The sequence below is a fragment of the Sus scrofa genome, chromosome 10, assembly GCF_054392235.1.
Source record: "Sus scrofa isolate SSC_HxYL_T2T_F1_AM1 chromosome 10, Sscrofa_HxYL_maternal_Yorkshire_Landrace_v2.0, whole genome shotgun sequence".
NCBI classification, from domain to species: Eukaryota; Metazoa; Chordata; class Mammalia; order Artiodactyla; family Suidae; genus Sus; species Sus scrofa.
Window position 1 is genome coordinate 22,129,636 of NC_139392.1, and position 11,193 is coordinate 22,140,828.

Sequence of the window (11,193 nt, forward strand, 5' to 3'; positions counted from 1 at the left end):
CCGAGGGGTTGGGGGTGGAGGCGCTTGGGAGAAGCTGAGTCCAAGCCTGGTGGGACCTAAGTGTGAGTATGCGGTGGGAGAGGGGGTTAGCCAAGTCCCCCTTTGAAATTCTCTGCTTTCCCTGATTTGGTGGGATGCGGTCCAGAGTTCTGCCACCTCTGCTCCCCTTTGGTGGGAAAAGGAATCACTTCTCTTTTTTGGCATCAATACAATAATCTCTGTAATTGACTGAAGTGGAGGGAAAAAAAAAAAAAAAAAGGAATTCCAGGAGCCCAAAGGAGCTGGAGGGCTGATGGTGGTCACGTGTTTCCACAGAGGCTAAAAAGAAGGCAAGGGGTGGGCGGGGCCTGCCAAAGGGCAAAGGTGAACAGAGGGCCTGGGGACAGAGGAGGAGGGAGAGTCCAGGGCCTTCCATCAGGTCAGGGGTCAGAGAGTTTAAGAGAAAAAGAGCCTATGATGTCATAGTCCGGAAGCCTGAGAACTTGGTTCCACTTGAAAAATAAGGACAAAGTCTCTTGGTTTTCCTGTGACAGAAAGATCAGTGTTTCTGGATTCAATATAGAAGAGAGAAAAAAAAGAATAATGAAGCTTCTTAATGCCACGGCACAATCCACTCTTGAGCACAAGAGAGTCGTGTGCCCGAGAAGAGGAAGATGCGACAGTGGCAATTACTTATTGTATAAAAAAAAGAGAGAGAGAGAAATTAAGCACAGGGATCCCTGAGAAACTCTGGCACGACAAGCAACGGCTATTTTCCGGTAATCACTCTGCTGTAATGTATGCACAGTACATGGAAGTGCTATTAGAATAATTTACTACTGCTTGAAAAGAATAAATTAACAAAGTTGCTTGCTATCTTGCATTTCCCTCTAATAAAAAGCCCCGTTAGGGTCACAGGCAAGGTGGCTGTGGGACAAACAGCACGGAATACAGGAATCTTCACTGCCTGCAGAGGATGCGATGCAGTAACAGAGGTGCCAAGGTTGTGGGGCACATTTTGAGTTTGCAAAGCGCCTTCTGCATTGTTGCAGGCAGGGCTTCTCCCTGGCTAGTGACGGGGGAAGGCCTGAGACTTCTACCTTCCCCGGCCCAGGGAACACATCTGTCTTCAAAGGGAACCAAATAGCCTTTCTTTCCTTTTTGAGAATAAGATCGGAAACGCCCTGAGACGCTGAGTGATGGCAGCGGGGTCCCCAATGAGATCCCAAGTTAGCCATCCACTCACACACTTGAAGGTGGGTATTGGAGGAGATGGGAGAATTTTCGTGTGACCTGGCCAATCACTTCATTTTGCAAGTTTCTAAGGAGGCAGAACTAGAGAAATGAGTTTCACATTCGACACCAGCAAGCTTGTTCCCCGAATCAATCTTAGGAACACAATCTTGGGAATGCAAGATGTGAATACAGAAAACAGAGCCCCTGGGGTGGGGGTGGCTGGAACCCAGCTACCTTGGACCCCCTGTCCCCCCCTTCTCAGGCACCTCCTGGGCCTCAGGGCCTCGAGGACAGGGCCAAACCACGTGATCAAGGGCTTCTGCACCTCGTATAATCCTCTTACACTGGGGGAGAAGAGGGGAGGGTATAGGATCAGATAAGCAGATAAAGCAAAAGCCCTTTCTCCCCCTTCCTGGGGATAGAGACCCCGCTGCTACACTGAGCACAGAGGGGGGAAAAAAGTCTTTCATTGCTCTTTTCTTCATTTTCTGCGGATTCTATTTCATATTGGATTCAGCGCTGGAAGGATCACAGGCTGTGTGCAGGGAGCGTTGAGAGTCCAGGCGAGGTGGATGGAGACCTGGCCCCGCTGGCTGGTCTGCTGTGAACCATGGGAGGCCTGGGTGGCCGTGGGTGACCAGATGGTCAGTGCTATTATCACTCCAGCTGGGGTGAGCAGCACGTGAATTCCTGATAGCAATGGCCCCATGGCACATAGTACACTTGGTACGAGAGGGAGGGGAAAGGGGAGGGAGAGGAGGAAGGAAAGAAGGGAGGGAAGGACGGAGGGACAGAAGGAGCGAGGGAGGAAAATTCCCACATTATCCATCCTTATATGCAGCATGGCTTGGGCCAAATTGTATAGTGTATCTTCCTCCTCCCTCCCAAACTTCTTACATGATAAAAGGCCAGGTTACAGGGAACATTAGCAGAAAAAGAAGTGGCTCATGGGCAGCTGAGCAGAGGCAGAAGGCAGGGATCCGGATTCTCTCACAGGACCCAGTAGGGAAGGAGAAGGAGCACAGCCTAGAAGTCAGGTCAGGGCTGGATCTTTAGAATCTTTTGAATCCTGGCTCTGCAACTTACTCTCTGAGGCCATGTTCCCAACTTACTCCCTGAGGCCTGTCAGGGGAGAGGGCATAATAATACCCAGAGTGGTTCTTAGGCTACATAAAGACAAGAGAAGAGCTCACTGCCAAGAGGACCACCTGCCAGCATCAATTTCCTCTCTGGCCAGTCTATTGGTGATGAGTTGATGGTGTGAATATGAATCTTAGGGAAACTGTGAGCAATCATCCAGGGGAGGAACTCTTTATCACCCAGCCCTTTGTTTGCTCCCAGAGCCATCGGAGGATGAGGCAGTCTCTCTGGAACCATGGGTTCTGGTTCAGAGCAGTCAAGCAATGAGGCGGCTAGGAAAGAGCCTCAGAAAGCAGCTCTTCCTGCTCCCTTGCTTCCCATCCTGATGAAATGGACTCCCCAGCCCACCCAGCAAGTAGCAGAGTGAGGATTAGAGCCCAGGTCCTAATCTTCAACAGTTACTCTGGGTCCTATAAGTACCTAGACGAGCAGTGTGGGTAGAAGGTGTGGGCTTGGGTGCCCCACACCTAAGCTGCTGGTGAGCAGGGTGACCTTGGAAGAGCCAGGAAGCTCTCTGAGTTTCTTCCTCTGCTGTTAGCACCACACTTACTTTTCATGATGCTCATTATGATAAGAGATCATGTACTAAAGGTGCCTGAGCAGTGCCTGGCATGAAGCAGGCACCCCAAACTTTTGAAGGGATCAGAGGACATTTTAGTTATGATGGCTACAGGGTTTGTTTTTTTTGTTTTTGTTTTTGGCTGGCCCAAGGCATATGGAGTTCCCGGGCCGGGGATCAGATCAAAGCTGGGGATCGAACCTGCATCCCAGGGCTCCCAAGATGCCAGCACCACAGCAGGAACTCCAATGATGGCCACAGGTTGATAAGCTCATATGTTACATGCCAGGGCAGGAAGGAACAAGGCGCTGTCTTGAAGTTGCTCCTAGGAATCTGAACTTCTGATTGTTCTTCTGATTCAAGAAGGTAGGTGCGGAAGGAAGAGGAGGTGAGTGGCCTGGGTCCCCCATGTAGAGGCAGCACGGTGGTGCCAGAGCTGGGGTACAGGGGTGGAAACCTCGCTGGTACTCCCAGCCCCAAGGCCTCGCATAAACATGCTACCAATTCATTTCTGCAAAGGGGGTTCCAGGGTGCAGAGGGTGGGGAAAGGCAAACTGGTGATGTCTAAGGCTTTCTTTCTTTTTCTTTTTTTTTTTTTTGCTTCTTAGGGCCACACCCATGGCATTTGGAAGCTCCCACAGGCTAGGGGTCGAATCAGAGCTGCAGCTGCCTTCCTACACCACAGCCACGGCAACGCCACACCTGAGCCACGCTCTGCGACCTATATCACAGCTCACCGCAACACTGGATCCTTCACCCACTGAGCGAGGCCAGGGATGGAACCTGTGTCCTCATGGATACTAGAGTTCGTTTCTGCTGTGCCACAGGGGGAACCCCCCTAAGGCTTTCTAAGCTCTGAATTCCATGATCAATGATCCCAAACTGGCACCAATAAATCCCGCTGTGACTCAGTTCTGTCATTTCCCTTGACTGACTTAACATTCAACACAGAAGTTTCCAGCTAATTAAGGGGTCCCACTCGCCACTTTCTGATTGAGGATGGGTGGGCAGGAAGGCACGAGAGACCCGACTCTCCCTTGCTTGTCAGGCTAGCCAGGCAGCAGGAGGCGTACAGCTCCATGGCAGGGTGTCGGACTCTGGTTTAGGGATGACACGGCGACACCTGCCCTCACCATGGACAATAATTCACAGCAGCCTTTTTCAGACAAGGCCTGGCCTCCTTTCTGTGCTTTGAAGTTTCCTTGTGTAAAATGGGAACCTTCTTGCCACAGGGAGGGCCGTGATGATACTGCGGGGTATTATTCGCCAAGGGTAAAATGCAGGACAGGTCTTAGCGGAGGGAGCCTGGATTTCTCTGCTGTCTTTTCTGTTCCTACACAGGATTCTCTTTGAGGTAGAGAGTTGCTTCTGCCCAAGGCAGGCTTCCTGGAGGGAGAGATGGCGCAGGCTCCTCTTGTACTGGGACGAGTTTTGACTTGGGAGCAAGTCACACTGCAAAGGCAGCTTGGCAGCTGGGAACCCTCCCTGTCCCAACTGGCTTTGAGTTCTGACCCCAAGTTGGAACCTTTCAAGTGATTTTACATTTGGCCAAAGTTTCTTATTTTTCCTTCTTTTCTTATATAAGGATGCAGACTTAAGAGGACCCCTGGGGGCTAGCAAGTTCTTAGGAAATCACGTGGCCGCACTGCCTATAATTGAATCTGAAACTGATTCAACTTGCATCTGTGTCCATGTGGGCTGGGAATGAGTGGAAAGGGCCAGGGGGTGGGAACTCAGTGGGCTTTCTGAGTTTGGGGACTGGCTGGATTTAAAAACAAAAAGTTCTGGGAGTTCCCACCATGGCACAGCAGAAACAAATCCAACTAGGAACCATGAGGTTGTGGGTTTAATCCCTGGCCTCGCTCAGTGGGTTAAGGATCTGGCATTGCCGCGAGCTGTGGTGTAGATCACAGACGTGGCTCGGATCTGGCATTGCTGTGGCTCTGGTGTAGGCCGGCAGCCACAGCTCCTCTTTGACCCCCTAGCCTGGGAATCTCCATGGGCTGCAGGTGTGGGCCTAAGAAGGTAAAAGACAAAAAAAAAAAAAAAAAAAAAAAAAAGTTTTGGATGTTCAGATTCTAATGAGGTCGGGTTTGCTTGTTCCTGGGAGCAATGACAGCCACAAGGCTGAAAAAGCCCACAGATATCTCAGCGCTGAGGGAACCACCACCCATAACATGGGGAACGAAACTGAAGGAGCCTACAGTTCCTGGGAAGATTCAGTCCTCTGATTGGGAAAAGCCAACACACAAGCACAGCAAACCCTCCTGGGGCCCTGAGTTCACACACTCAGTCTTCCCGGGAAGCCCGAGTTCCTGCTGTCTTGGGGGCAAAGCCCAGGCATCCGGTGGCAGAGCCAATCCAGACAGAGCAAAAGGTGCCCACCCCCATGCCCCCAGTTCCTGCAAAACCAGAGACCCCCTTGAGAACTCTTTCCAAGGGGCCTCAGAGTAGGTGATAAGCTTCTCTACCACTAGGGGCCCAGAGAAACTTACAAAGGCAATGTTGCAAACGGAGCCCCACATGTGCAGAGTGAACTTCCACCAAGTGCAGGTGGGATGAGCCAGCCTGGGGGCAGAGATCTTGTGTCACAGTTTGCCTCTGTGTCCTCCGTGCCTTGCAAAATGCTCAGCACGTGGACATAAAACATTTTGCTGAACGCATAAGTGAATCTCAGAGGCATTTATTTAAAATAGCATATACCACTGATTTCGGTAATTTTCTTTTCAAACTCTGATCCCATTAAATGTTTAACGGGTCCTTTTTTTTCTAGATTTTCCCCTAGAGGCTACTGAAAGAAGGACTTGTGGTTTAAGGACCCAGCCCTCTAATCTAATGGTTGGGAACCAGATGGGTCTCTAAGTGGGGAGTTCCCAACCAAGGACTCAAAATTCCAAGCTCTACTGCAGCACAGCAGAAACAAATCCGACTGGTATCCATGAAGACTCAGGTTCGATCCCTGGCCTCGCTCAGTGGGTTAAGGATCTGGCATTGCCATGAGCTGTGGTGTAGGTCACAGATGTGGCTCAGATCCCACATCACTGTGAATGTGGGGCAGACTGGCAGCTACTGGCCGATTCTTCGACCCTTAGACTTCCATATGCCACAAGTGCAGCCCTAAAAAGCAAAAGAGAGGAAAAAAAATTCCAAGCTCTGGCATCAACTACCTGTCCTCCCAGCCCTCAGAAAGATGCAGTGGCGTGATCTCAGCTGTGGTTAACCTGCCCCCAGGAATTCCTGCCAGCAGACACCCAGCACTCGTGTTACTTCCAGGGAATTTGAAAACCTGAATGTGAACAGAATGTTCTGAATACTTAAGGCTTTTGGATGGTTCTTCCCCATGTAGCCCGTGTTTTTCTGCAGCCACTGGCAGCCAGCATCCTCTGCAGTCCCAACATCACAGCATCAATGGGACTTCCGAGATGAGTGTATTTGCAGCCCTCCCTATAACCGTTTGTTGTAGGCTTGGCTCATCTGCTTATTTTTATGCCCCTCAATAACCTCCTATAATCCACCTTCACACGACTGGGCTGGCGCGCCTCGCACAGACTGAGGCCTGTTGCCTTGGCTAATGAGCCCTGCAGAGCCTCAAAATGCACAGTCCTCCTGAATGAGTGAGAGGGTTAGACTCTTTCTCTTTCCCCAAAGTCCTGAGCAGAGACAAAAACCAACCAAACAAATAACAAAAACAAAACAAAACAAAACAAAACAAAAACCAACCCAAGCATGCTTCTGTTTGGTTTCCAGGGAAAAGAAACAAACAACTTGTAAATTCCTAGATAGACTTTTTCATTTTCCAACTGTGATACCACCTACCAGATCCTTCCCTCTACATCGTCCAGATGCAGAAGCAGGCACGTGGTCCTTGGTAAGGAAGCTGCGGGCCGACGCGGGCTGTGCAGGAGGATGCTCGTCTCTGGGCAATGGGACCTCTCATCTTGTTCTCCCCATAAGGGTGTAAGCTCTTCAAAGGAGGGAAGGATGTCCCTTTCTTTCTTTCTCTTTCTTTCTTTCTTTCTTTCTTTCTTTCTTTCTTTCTTTCTTTCTTTCTTTCTTTCTTTCTTTCTTTCCTTTCTTTCTTTCTCTCTTTCTTTCTCTCTCTCTTTCTTTCTCTCTTTCTCTTTCCCTCCCTTCCTTCCTTTCTTTCTTTTCCTTCCTTCCTTTCTTTCTTTCCTTCTTTTTCTTGCTTTCTTGCTTTCTTCCTTCCTCCCTCTCTCCCTCTCTCTCTCTTCTCTCTCCCAGAGCCCAAGTTGGTATTCCTCTGTGCCTAGCAGGGGTCCCATAACCACAGCTGACAACCTAGACCACCTTCTTACTGCTTACAAATGAGAAACTGCCCACATTCACTGTCAAAAGCCTTTTTTAAAAAAACATATTTCTTGAATTGTGTGGGGGGTGGTGTGAGAAAGAGAGAGAGCGAGAGCCTTAAAGATGAAGATGGCCTGAAAATCAAAAACATTAAGATACACAGAAATATCCCACTCCTGGGCATCTACCCAGGGAAAACCATGACTCGAAAAGACACGTGTACTCCAATGTTCATTGCAGCAGTACTTGCAATAGCCAAGACATGGAAACAACCTAAATGTCCATTGACAGAGGAGTGCATCAAGAAGATGTGGTACATATACACAATGGAATATTACTCGGCCATTAAAAGGAAAGAAATAAGGACATTTGGGGCAACATGGATGGACCTAGAAATTATCATGCTAAGTGAAGTCAGCCAGACAATGAGACACCAACATCCAATGCTATCACTGACATGTGGAATCTAAAAAAAGGACACAATGAACTTCTTTGGAGAACAGATACTGACTCACAGACCTCGAAAAACTTATAGTTTCCAAATGAGACAGGCTTGGGGGTGGGGGGATGTACTGAGGGTTTGGGATAGAAATGCTGTAAAATTTGGTTGTGAAGATTGTTGTACAACTATAAATGTAATAAATGCATTAAGTAATAAAAAGAGATACACAGAAATAAGGAATTGCACCCAGGCCCACCGCGAGAACAGACCCACCAGATAGAAACCCACGGGGCTCCTTGTAGGCTCAAATTTATGCATTCACGGATTTTAAAATGACATAGATGACATTCTGGTTCAAAATTCTGTGATTTCAGGTGTTTTACCCCCGCAACTCAGCATTGGGAAAACAGACAACAAGACGGGAGTCCTGCCACTTGGTGAGATGGGTGCAGTAACACGGGCCCTGAAACCCATCACCCACACCTTCCTCCCGCGCCTCGGAATTCCTGCCACCTTTGGTGGAGCTGCCAGAGCTCTCCCTCCCAAATTATAAGCTTCTTCATGAAGCCGGGCACCGGTCACAGGACTGTTGACACTGAGTGTGACAGGTGTCACTCGACACCGGTGCCAGTGAGGTCGGCACTGTTCCACCAGGGAGAGGAAGCACCACGTGGTGGAAAAAGCCGCGGCCAAGAGTCGGATGTGTAGACACGTCAGGTCGCCCTGTGCGAGGTGTCAGTCTCCAGGCGTGCGACAGGAGACACGGATGCCCGAGCAGTCCGATGGCTGAGGTGAGGCTCCGCTGTGAGGGGGCAATGATGAGCCCGTGGGGACAGTGGTCAGGGCTCTGTGCCACCCAGTGGGCAGCAGGGCCTCCTCTGGACTCCCGGCCCCCTGTAGCTGGGATTTCCACCGGGAGGAAAACTGGACCCAAAGGACAAATCCTTTCCTATGAAATAACTCTTTTCTATTTTTTGAAAAATGGCCGTAAAGATATCAAATGGTAAAGAAAGCCCAGCAAATTAGATGATCCATCCTTAGGTAATGCATCTGGGTGATGAAGAGCGTGGGCTTTGAAGGGGCAAAGACCTGTTTGAGCCCCCACTCCCCTATGTACTAGCTTGTGGTTTGGGTGAGTTACTGAACCTTTAAAAACTTGCGTTTGCTCATCAGTAAAATGCAGTTAAAAATAGTCCCAGACTCACAAAGGCAGTAAGGGGACTAAATGAAATACTGTATCAAACATTCTGACACACAGGAAGCTCTCAGGATTAATGGCAATTATTACTATTGTTCGGTATTTCCTCCCATGTTTGGGGGTTTGTCTTACACAAACACAGTTAAAAGTATGCGAATAACCAAAGCTGCAGCTGGCAAAATAGTGTCACAATGTCATGCATAAAAGCCTGGCACTGGAGTTCCCGTCGTGGCTCCGTGGTTTAACGAACCCGACTAGAATCCATGAAGATGTGGGTTTAATCCCTGGCCCCTCTCAGTGGGTTAAGGATCCGGCCTTGCCCTGAGCTGTGGTGTAGGTTGTAGACAGGGCTCGGATCCTGCATTGCTGTGGTGTGGTGTAGACCAGCGGCTACAGCTCCGATTCGACCCGTAGCCTGGAAACCTCCATATGCCGCGGGTGCGGCCCTCAAAAGACACAAAAGACAAAAAAAGACAAAAAAAAAAACAAAAAAAAAAACCCGGCACTTTACTCATACAGTCACCTCCAGATTCTCATTTATCATGACTCTGTACACAATTCTCAGAGCAGCAAAAAGGGTAGACGCTTGACTGACCACCTACTGTGTGCTGGGCACATCACTGAATGCGTTACATGCATTGTCACACTGGATCCTCACAGTCCCACAAGGTAAGTATCCTCACCTCCCCATTTTACAGATGAGGACGAGGAGGCCGAGAGAAGCTAAGCGACTCACCCCAGGTCGAAAGGATGCAGTAGGAGACTGCGGATGCAAACCCACACTCAAATCAACACACGGCAGCACCCCTACCATCACCTGGGGCTCATGGCAGGTGAGAAAAAGCAGTGGGGCGTGGGCAACCTGCAGGGACAGACATACTGACACCTGATGGACGGATGGATAGAAAGCTCACAGAGACAGGCTTCCGGAGAGTTCCCACTGTGGCTCAGCGGGTTAAGAACCAACGAGTATCCACGAGGATGTGAGTTGGATCCCTGGCCTTGCTCAGTGGCTCAAGGATCCCTATGCTGCTGTGGCTTGTGGCGTAGGCCAGCAGCTGCAGCTCCAATTGGACCTCTAGCCCTGGAACTTCCAAACGCAGCAGGTGCAGCCATGAGAAAGAGAGAGAAAGGCTTCCACAGCACAGCCGTCCAGCCATCTAGCAGCCGTCTGACCGCTGGCATCAGTACGCCCTCATCTATTTCAAAGCCCTGAAGAGCAACGTGATTCAAAGTACAGCACGCTAACAGTCACCCTGCCATCAAGAGAAGCCGGATTATGTGCTCAGGAAGACAGGAAAGTGGGGGGAGGGGAAGTGCGGGTGACACAGGAAAGGGGTGAGTACTTTCCTTCTGGACAGTGTATCTGTGTGGACCACTCGTGGTCTATTTGCATAAGTAAAGCACCACCTTTGAAACAGACGCGATTCAAGAGTTAAAGAAATACCATATGATATCACTTATAACTGGAATCTAATATCCAGCACAAATGAACATCTCCTCAGAAAAGAAAATCATGGACTTGGAGAAGAGACTTGTGGTTGCCTGATGGGAGGGGGAGGGAGTGGGAGGGATCGGGAGCTTGGGCTTATCAGACACAACCTAGAATAGATTTATAAGGAGATCCTGCTGAATAGCATTGAGAACTATGTCTAGATACTCATGTCGCAACAGAAGAAAGGGTGGGGGAAAAAACTGTAACTGCAATGCATACATCTAAGGATGACCTGACCCCCTTGCTGTACAGTGGGAAAATAATAAAAAAAAAAAAAAGAAAGAAATACCAACACCCAGACGCATCTGGATACATCTTCAAGAATCCTTACCTCTTCTTTTAACTCACTGCTTAGTTGAACCCAGTTTCTATCAAGGTTTTTTTGTTTGTTTTTGTTTTTTGCTTTTTAGGGCCCCACCCATGGCATATGGAGGTTCCAAGGCTAGGGGTCAAATCTGAGCTCCTGCTGCCAACCTATAGCACGGCCACAGCAATGTCAGATCTGAGCGGCACCCACACCGTAGCTCACAGCAATTCCAGATTGGTCCCTGACCCAATGAGCGAGGCCAGGGATCAAACCTGCATCCTCATGGATACAAGTCCGATTCATTTCCACTGTGCCACAATGGGAACCCCCAGTTTCTTTTCTTTCTTTTTTTTTGTCCTTTTATCTTTTTGCCATTTCTTGGGCCGCTTCTGTGACACATGGAGGTTCCCAGGCTGGGGGTCGAATCGGAGCCCTAGCCATCAGCCTATGCCAAAGCCACAGCAACACGGGATCCGAGCCGAGTCTGCCACCTACACCACAGCTCACGGCAACGCCGGATCTTTAACCC

The 11,193-nt window shown here is 49.4% G+C and overlaps 1 protein-coding gene across 10 annotated transcripts in view; it reads right to left on the reverse strand.

The window, feature by feature from the left end:
• Positions 1-11,193, reverse strand: part of SUSD4 (sushi domain containing 4) — a 169,030-nt gene that overhangs the window by 19,227 nt on the left and 138,610 nt on the right. Inside the window, exon 7 of one of the 10 annotated variants that reach the window (XR_014817507.1) lies at positions 7,018-10,936. The exons of 6 other annotated variants lie outside the window; for them this stretch is intronic. The gene's annotated coding sequence lies outside the window, so the exon portion shown is untranslated. Of the gene's footprint in view, positions 1-7,017; positions 10,937-11,193 lie in introns of those variants that run through there. 3 more of the 10 variants (XR_014817508.1, XR_014817506.1, XR_014817505.1) reach the window with 3 other exon arrangements.